Raw genomic sequence first — 8,153 nt, 5'->3', positions numbered from 1 at the left:
TTACGAATATGAGGAACCTCCTCGGGCGCAGCTGGGCTCCAAATAACCATGTGTAGTTGCTACATACAAGCAGGCAAGGCCTAGCTACATAGATACACAGAGTATGGTTCTGATGGGATAAAAGAACCGCGGCACTGCTGTGGCTGGCCTGGCCAGCTGATGGGCTCGGGGCTATAGAATTGGGCTCAGGCTGGAGTCCAGGCTCTGGGACCCTCCCACCCTGCAATTTTATCACCCCACAATCCGAGCCCTGGGAACTGAGTCAGCTGACCCAGGCTCTGCAATTCAGGGCATTTGCTGCAGTGTAGACATACCCACAGCTACCCATTAGCTGGCTCCCAAACTGTTTAAAGGGCCACTGGCCCATTGCTGTGCCCTGCACTTGACTCCTTAGCTCATGCTTCTAGCTCTGGAGGGCCCTTGTTCAGGCCCCGAGGTGTTGGCCAAGAAGGCAGCTGTCACCTCTGCAAACACAGGCATCCTGAGCCCAGTGCATGATGGAAGTCCCACGTTCTGGGCTAGGACCTATGCAGTGGGGCGGGTTTGTGCTGCTTGCCCTCGGCAGGGGTGAAGTGCACTCGAAGGGAAGCTCCTACACCCACTTCCAAAATGTCCAAGGAAACATTGGGACAGTGACATGGGATGGAAAAAACTCTGGTATTGCTGGCCCGAGTCATCGCCAGCATGACACCATCCGGTGCTTCTAGGCTGTTTGTCAGCCTGAAAGGGGGACTGCTGGGGAATCGCTTCCCTTTGCGAGGTAACAGCCGTGACGTCGGGGAGTGGAACAGCAGCGACCTAGAGCTGTTGAGTGGCTGCATAAAGCCGGGCCCTGGCCATGCTGGAGTATTTTAGCACCAATGTAGTCGCACTGACGCGTAGGCATGCAGGGCTGGGGTAAGATGGGCCTTGCACTGGTGCATATCAGGGCAAGTCACCCTCTCGTGCAAGCCTCATTTGGCACCAGTGCAGTATCTGAATCCGAGTTACACGAGTGTCGCTCCATTGATGTCATTACACTGGGACAAACTTCTCCGGTCCAGCCACGCCCTCAGAAAGCGCCGCGTTATCCATAGTCACTTTTCTGGCCATCATTGACTAGTCCTTACAGAAGAGCCGTGCAGGGCTGCTGTGGTGTTTTACAAATAGATTATTGTGCAGTGTTTCTAATTCATTTCAGACTGTAACTGGCCCATGGCTGCAGCTCTTTTCATGAAGTTGGATGGTTTATTTGTGCCTTGTTAGCACTATGCTGAGACGCTCAGTTGCCATCTGGAGGAGAGACTGCAGCTCAGGATGAAGTGCCGTTGCATTTTTACAGTGGTAATTGGCTCTTATTTTTGGTCAGAAGCTCCCCTGACATTTACCTCCCCCTGTTCACGTGCCAGCGCAGCCGCCTTCCACATCAGTTAGCCCGTTCCAGATCTCAGCACTTTAGACAGAAGCATCCGGCTTACTAGAAAAACAGAAACTGAGGCTTTATTCCTCTGTTGCTGCAAAATGGAGTTGGAGATGGAAATGGAGCTGCAGTTTTGTTGTATTATTTGCTAAGCTCCCTGCTGGGGGCGGGAGGGGGGCTCTGCCTGATACCCCACAAACAGAAGAGAGGTCACGCACAGGCAGCTGCCCCAGAGAAAGACCAGAGCCGCAGTGGGCGAGATACAATCCTGTCCTGCAGCAATGTCTGTACTGTACAGAAGGTGGATGCTGTTAGCAATGCTTCCTGCAGCCTGATTGGCAGGGAACATTGTGCTGGGGATAAGGGACAGCTCCCTTTCAGCTGTGGAGTTAGTTCTTTGAGGAGGAGGAGAACTTTGCCTTGCATCAGGGTAGCCCAAAGTACTTTTACGCCTCACACTGTCCCTCCCTGGTGATGATTCCCATTTTAGAGGAACAAACTGAGACACCAAATGATTTGGTCACATGGTGAGTCAGTGGCAGGACCGGGACTAGAACCCAGGACTGTGGATTCCCTAGTCCCCTGGGCTAACAGAAAAGCAACATTGGGTCTCTTTGTGCACCTTCCTGCGTTGTTTCTGTCATGCTAAGTCTTAGCCTAATATTGTGAGACCTGTAAAATAAAAGCTCACATCAGAAGCAAATAAGAAACGTGGAGTCAGCGTGACCCAGCCCGGAGATAGCAATGGTTTAAAAACAGAGGTAAGAAAATACAAACATGGGCAGGACATAACATAAACAAACTGCAAATATTTTTAATTAATCCATTAATGCCACTAAAATGTATAAATGCTTGTGTGATCTTGCTTGTACTTTGAAGAAACTGAGGTAGAAAACTCAGTTTTTTCTCCACATGGTGATTGGCTTTTACCTGCTCTTTGCTTTTCCTTTTACAGTTACCATAGCCAGGTCACCACCAACTTTCTTGCCCAAGTGATAAGAATTTCTTTTCTGAAACCATCTGCCTGCTGGTCACAGTGGAACCTGTCTCCGGGAGTTAAAGCTCTTCCAGGAAGATTTTTCAGTGACTTCTTTTGTTTAATATTTTACTCCCCTCTGCCAGTTAATGAAAGGGGATTGTGTTGCTAGGTTTCCTTGCAGCATATTAGTCAACCAGTAGGTGTTGCTGTGTGCTCAGTGGCATTCCAGACGTGGTAAACACATCAGACAGAGCTGGAGCTTAATCTGTGTGGGAGCTTGTATCTGGGTCTCACGTTGTTGTCTTCAATAACTGCTTCCTTTCCAGCTGATCTTTGATTCCGTATGTCATGTCAGTGCAAGACTTCAGCCTGGACGGGGCCCGTGCTGAGTTACCAGTGTCTGACTTGGGGGGTTGCTGTAACTCTTTGTTAGAAAGCGTGTGCTTAATTTTTTTTTTATAGTAGGAAAAGTGTATTTGCACCCCACCTCCGCCCTCACACACTCTCCCCTAGTTGGAAAGCTGTAAGAGGAATTTAGCTCAGCCTTTGGGCAGAGACCAAGCAGGGCAAATGTCAGCCCCCAAAGAGGTTGGTTTTGCATCGTTCTGAGCATGAGAAACCAAAGAGCTAAAAGTGAAAACACTGTTCTGTGCATTGCAGGAACGTCTAGAGGCTCTGACTGAGATCAGGTCTCATTTGTTCGGGGGGCTGTGGGCCAGATTTTCACCTCACATGCCATAAGGGAAATCTAGCTCTTAGCTGGGTGCCTAAATGAGCAGAAACTCTTCTGAAAAATCTCTCCCTATGTGTTCACATAGCAAGAGCCAGTTCCTGCCCCGAAGGGCGTCTCATCTAAGCAGCCAAAGGATGGATTACTATCTCCAGGCTATAGCCCGCACTCTTCCCTCTAGGGGCTTTTGCCAGCTGCTCAGCTGAATGCCCAGACACCGGCATCTCTTGTCTCCTTGCTGGGTTAGTTCTCGAAGAGCCTCGGCCTAGCTGGGATTTTTTGTTGTTACCGTGACTAGCAAATAAAAGCTAATTTATCTCTGCTGAAGTCAGGCCATGGCCAGGGCTCAGGGAAGTGTTAGATCTGAAGGGGAGCAATGAAAGACCCAGGCTTGGCATCAGCGGCAACCCTTCAAAGTCGAGGGGGAGCGTCTTTCATGGATTGGCCCTTTCAAGTTATGCAGCCTGTTCTGGAGGTCCAGGCTCTACCAAATTAGCGTGCAAACGATTCATTGTCAAGGCCTGTCCCCATATGAGATAGATCAGTGCTATTAGCCCTATTTTACAGATGGGTAAACTGAGGCACAAGATTGCTCAGGCACATTGTTTCAAGTAACTTTTCATGTCAGACATAGGACCTAGAAATCCGCGTAGCCAGGCCCTTCTGTGACTGCTCGTCAACTCAACCGCACCTGTTGGGTGCTTGTCCTGGCCTGGCGAACTAGCAGGACTGTGCACTTAGCTGATGCAGGTGCAGCCCTTCAGCCAGGTCCTGCCTCAATCCAGCAGCCTGAGCTCCTTGCTGGAGCTGCAGGGCCGTTCCAGCTCTGGGCCACACGCATGCAGTGTCTGCTGCCTGGGATTGCTACAGCAACTGAGCCTGTTACTCCATTTCTCAGCCAGCCTGACCTTGTGTGCAGGCCCCTTCCTCCAGCCCCCATTTCCAGCTTGCCCTGCACCACTGATCTGGCAGAGCCTGGCACGTGCTTTGCTTTGTCGTGCCTCTTGCTAACTGCCTGGGCTGAGCAGCCAGCCACACACAAACCCCAACAATAGTAATTAACACAAAGAGCTGCAAAGGCTGCATTGGGGGCTAATCAGAGCAGCTATTTGGGGAGTGAAGGCAGGGAGCACATGGTCTGGCTGAGCCAAGTGCAGCCTGTCCTGGTGTGATGGAGTAGGGGCTGTCTGTGTGGGGAATGGGAAGGAGTAGGGACTGTCGGTGTGGGGAACGGGAAAGCAGGGGAAGTCTGTAGGTGGCAGACAGGTAGTCAGGGTGTAATCCGAACCCGGCAGGGGGGAGGACCTGGGCGGAGGAGAGGGGAACAAAGGTTTTTCGGCCGGAGGAGGAAAGGCAGGACAGTTTGGGTTTGGGCTGTGGGGAGGAATTCAGGGGATCCTAGCTGGGATCCAAGCACCCTGAACCCCCAGAAGGACTTTTTGGAGGTGTCCTGACTGTGCCTGCAAGCTCTGCTGTAACCTGTGTTCCTGTTGTCCAATAAACCTTCTGTTTTACTGGCTGGATAAAAGTCACTGTGGGTCCCAGGAAGAGGGGTGCAGGGCCAGACTCCGTGACACCTGGTAAGGGGAGCTGGGGTTTGACTCATGTTAGGGTTGCCAGGCGTCCGGATTTGGACCAGAACACCAGGTTGAAAAGATGCAGGGCTCCTTGGCTGCCCTTGCTCTGCGCAGCTCCCGGAAGTAGCTGCCAGGTCCTTGAGGCCCTAAGTGCATGGGCTTCCAGGGAGGTATCTGCGCACTGTGCCCGCCCCTAGTGCTGGCTCCGCAGATCCCATTGGCCAGGAACCGCGACCAATGGGATCTGCGGAGGCGGCACCTGCAGGCATGAGGGCAGTGCATGAAGCCTCCCCGGCTGTGCCTAGGGGCTGCAGGGAGCTGGCGGCCACGTCCCGGGCGCTGCGGAAAGCGATGCCAGGACCTCACACCCTGAACCCTTTCCTCCACCCCAACTCTTTGTTGCAGCCCAGAGTCCTCTCCCGGACCCAAACTCCCTCCCAGAGCCTGCACCCCACAACACCCCAAGCCCCTGCCCCAGCCAGGAACCCTCCCCTCACCCAAACCCCTCATCCCCAGCCCCACCCATAGCCTGCAGCCCCTAGCCGGATCCCTCACCCCCCTAGTATCCCAACCCACTGCCCCAGCCTGGTGAAAGGTCTGGGAGTGGGGGAGAGCAAATGATGGAAGAGGGGGGAATAGAGGGAGCTGGGCAAGGCAGCGGATGTTCTGGTTTGTGTGATCAGAAAGTTGGAAACCTTAGTGCTGACATGTATGAAGTCTGTCCCACATGGCAAGTGTGCTCATGGAGGGGTGGGTGTCTATGGCCATGAGTATGGGCGACACAGCCTGGGTATGGGTATCCAAGGCCTCCATGGCCAGACACCAACAGAAGCAGGACCAACGTGTGCTGGGTCATCATCCGAGACTGCTATAACATGCAATAGATATATGGCAGAATGTGGGTAAAACAGAGCAGGAGACGTACAATTCTCCCCCAAGGAGTTCAGTTACAATTGAATTAACACTTATTTTTTTAACGAACGTCGTCAGCATGGAAGCATGTCCTCTGGAATGGTGGCTGAAGCATGAAGGGGCATACGAACGTTTAGCATATCTGGCATGTGAATACCTCGCAATATTGGCTACAAAAGTGCCATGCAGATGCCTGTTCTCACTTTCTGGTGACGGTATAAATCAGACGTGGGCAGCATTATCGCCTGTAAATGTAAACAGACTTGTTTGTCTTAGTGATTGGCTGAATAAGATATAGGACTGAGTGGACTTGTGGGCTGTAAAGTTTCACACTGTTTTGTTTTTTGACTGCAGGTATGTAACAAAAAAACTCGAGTCTGACGCTAAAGAGCTTGCACCACCCTACTTGTATGAGGCGCAGTGACAAATACCATTTCTTTTGTTCAGCATTTTTACAGGGCAAACGTTTGTAATGAAAAATAAAACAACGTGAGCACTGGACACTTTGTACTCCGTGTTGTGATTGAAATCAATCTATTTGAAAGGGTAGAAAAAACATCCAGAAATATTTAATACATTTCAATTAGTTTCCTATTGTTTAACAGTGAGATTAAAACTGCAATTAATAGTGAGCAGGTTCTTTTAAGTGTGATTAATTTTTTGTGTGCGTTAATGGTGAGCGTTAACTGCGCCAGCCCTGGCCAAAAGCCAGCAGCATCACTGGACAGCTGCTCTAGTCACCCAAGGACACTGCACCAGGCCCTAAGCCATTTCTATGCCTGTGGCGCCACCTGGTGGACACAGCACTAGGCCGAGCCCACTGTCCTTCACCCCCAGTGCACTGCAGCCTGAGCAGCAGCACGCCCGGGAGGGGCACATCAGGCCCTGCGAACAGCACGCCTTGTCCTGCTAGCTAAGCACCTTCGCTGCCCCCCCCCCCCCCGTTACTGCAGGATGTGGCCCCTCAACGTCTGCGAGTTCCCCTCACCCCAGGCAGGCCCATGGTGGGCACCAGTGAGACTCAACTCTGAATGGCACTGAGGGGCCTGAACACCTCTCAGACCCGGAGCTCAGGGGTTTGCCCAGAGCTGCCCATGGATTCTGTGGGGCCTTCCTCTCCCCCCAGCCAGTGCAGTGCCCCACATCTGGCCTGCTGCACGCCAGAACTACCCCACGCACAACGTGTGTGTGTCGCTCTGTAACTCATTATAGTCTAGGGATGTGTGTGCATGTGTGTGTGTGCAGGGCCGGCTTTAGGCCGATTCAGCTGATTCCCGGGAATTGGGCCCCGCACCTTAGGCGCCTTTTTAATTTTTTTTATTTATCCTGGCTGAAGTCTGCTCCGGGGTCTTCCATGGCCACGCTCCCCTGCCCAAAGCACCGGTGGGAGCGCGGCTGCCCCACACTCCCACTCTCCCAGCTGGCACTCTGGCCGGAGAGCGGCAAGCTGGCCCGCAGCCCCGGCTGGAGCTCTGGCCAGAGCGCGGCAAGCCCTACCTTGCAGCTCCACTCTCCAGGCTGGCGCTCCGGGCCCTTTAAAGAGCCCTCAGAGCCCTGGGATAGCGGAGGGCTCCGGGGACTATTTAAAGGGCCGGGGCTCCAGCTGCCTCTGCTGCACCCCCCTGCCCTGCCGCACCAGCCACAACCCCCCCCCCCCCCCCCCAAAAAACCCCTGCCAGGGGGGGGGGGGCCCCAGGGGCGTTTCTGCACCCCATGCCCACAGCCACCCCTGCCCTTCTCCAGCCAAACCCCTGCCACACACCCCTGTGCCCTGCCCAAAGCAGCCCCCCCTAGCCCCGCCCACATCCCTGCCCGCCACCAGCCCTGCACCCCTTGCCCCTGCCCTACAGCCCAGACACTATCTCTATTCAGCCCCTTGCCCTGCTCCAACCAGCCCATGTCACTGCTGCCTGCCCAGTTCCCAGGGCAGTTAACCTGCACACCTGCTTCAATGGGGAGGTGGGGTGTGGGCAGGGAGCAAGCTGGCACCCACATATGTGCACACGCAGGGGTAATGCGGGGTATTGGAGGGGAGGCAACACATGTGAAAGGGCAGCTTAATAATGTTTTGTGTGTGGTGGGGTGGTGGTGTTTGGGTGGGTGGGTTGGGGTGTGGGGTGTGGGTGGGGTGTTGTTGGGGGTTGGGTGGGGTGTGTGTGTGTGTGTGTGTGTGTGTCGCTCTGTATCTCATTATAGTCTAGGGATGTGTGTGTGTGAGAGAGAGAGAGAGAGACTCGGTCTGTAACTCCTTATTGTCTAGGGATGTGTGTGTATGTGTGTGTGTGAGAGACTCACTCTGTAACTCCATATTGTCTAGGGATGTGTGTGTGTGTGTGTGTGTGTGTGTCTCTGTAACTCATTATAGTCTAGGGATGGGTGTGCGTGTGTGTGTGTGTGTCGCTCTGTAACTCATTATAGTCTAGGGATATGTGTGTGTGTGTGTGTGTGAGAGAGAGAGAGAGAGAGAGAGACACTCAGGCCAGTAGCTGTTGTAAGCCCAGCCATTCCCCACTGTGTCCGAGGCCCACCCCCACCCCTGCTCCCCCAAACGGCTGT

At 53.4% G+C, this 8,153-nt stretch overlaps 1 protein-coding gene across 1 annotated transcript in view; it reads left to right on the top strand.

The window, feature by feature from the left end:
• COL16A1 (collagen type XVI alpha 1 chain) overlaps positions 1-8,153 on the top strand; it is a 136,885-nt gene that overhangs the window by 113,153 nt on the left and 15,579 nt on the right. The gene's annotated exons all lie outside the window — the stretch shown is intronic.

The sequence above is a fragment of the Chelonoidis abingdonii genome, chromosome 25 (genome assembly GCF_003597395.2).
Source record: "Chelonoidis abingdonii isolate Lonesome George chromosome 25, CheloAbing_2.0, whole genome shotgun sequence".
NCBI classification, from domain to species: domain Eukaryota; kingdom Metazoa; phylum Chordata; order Testudines; family Testudinidae; genus Chelonoidis; species Chelonoidis abingdonii.
Note: the sequence above shows the minus strand (reverse complement) of the source record. Positions and strands in the feature narration are given on the sequence as shown.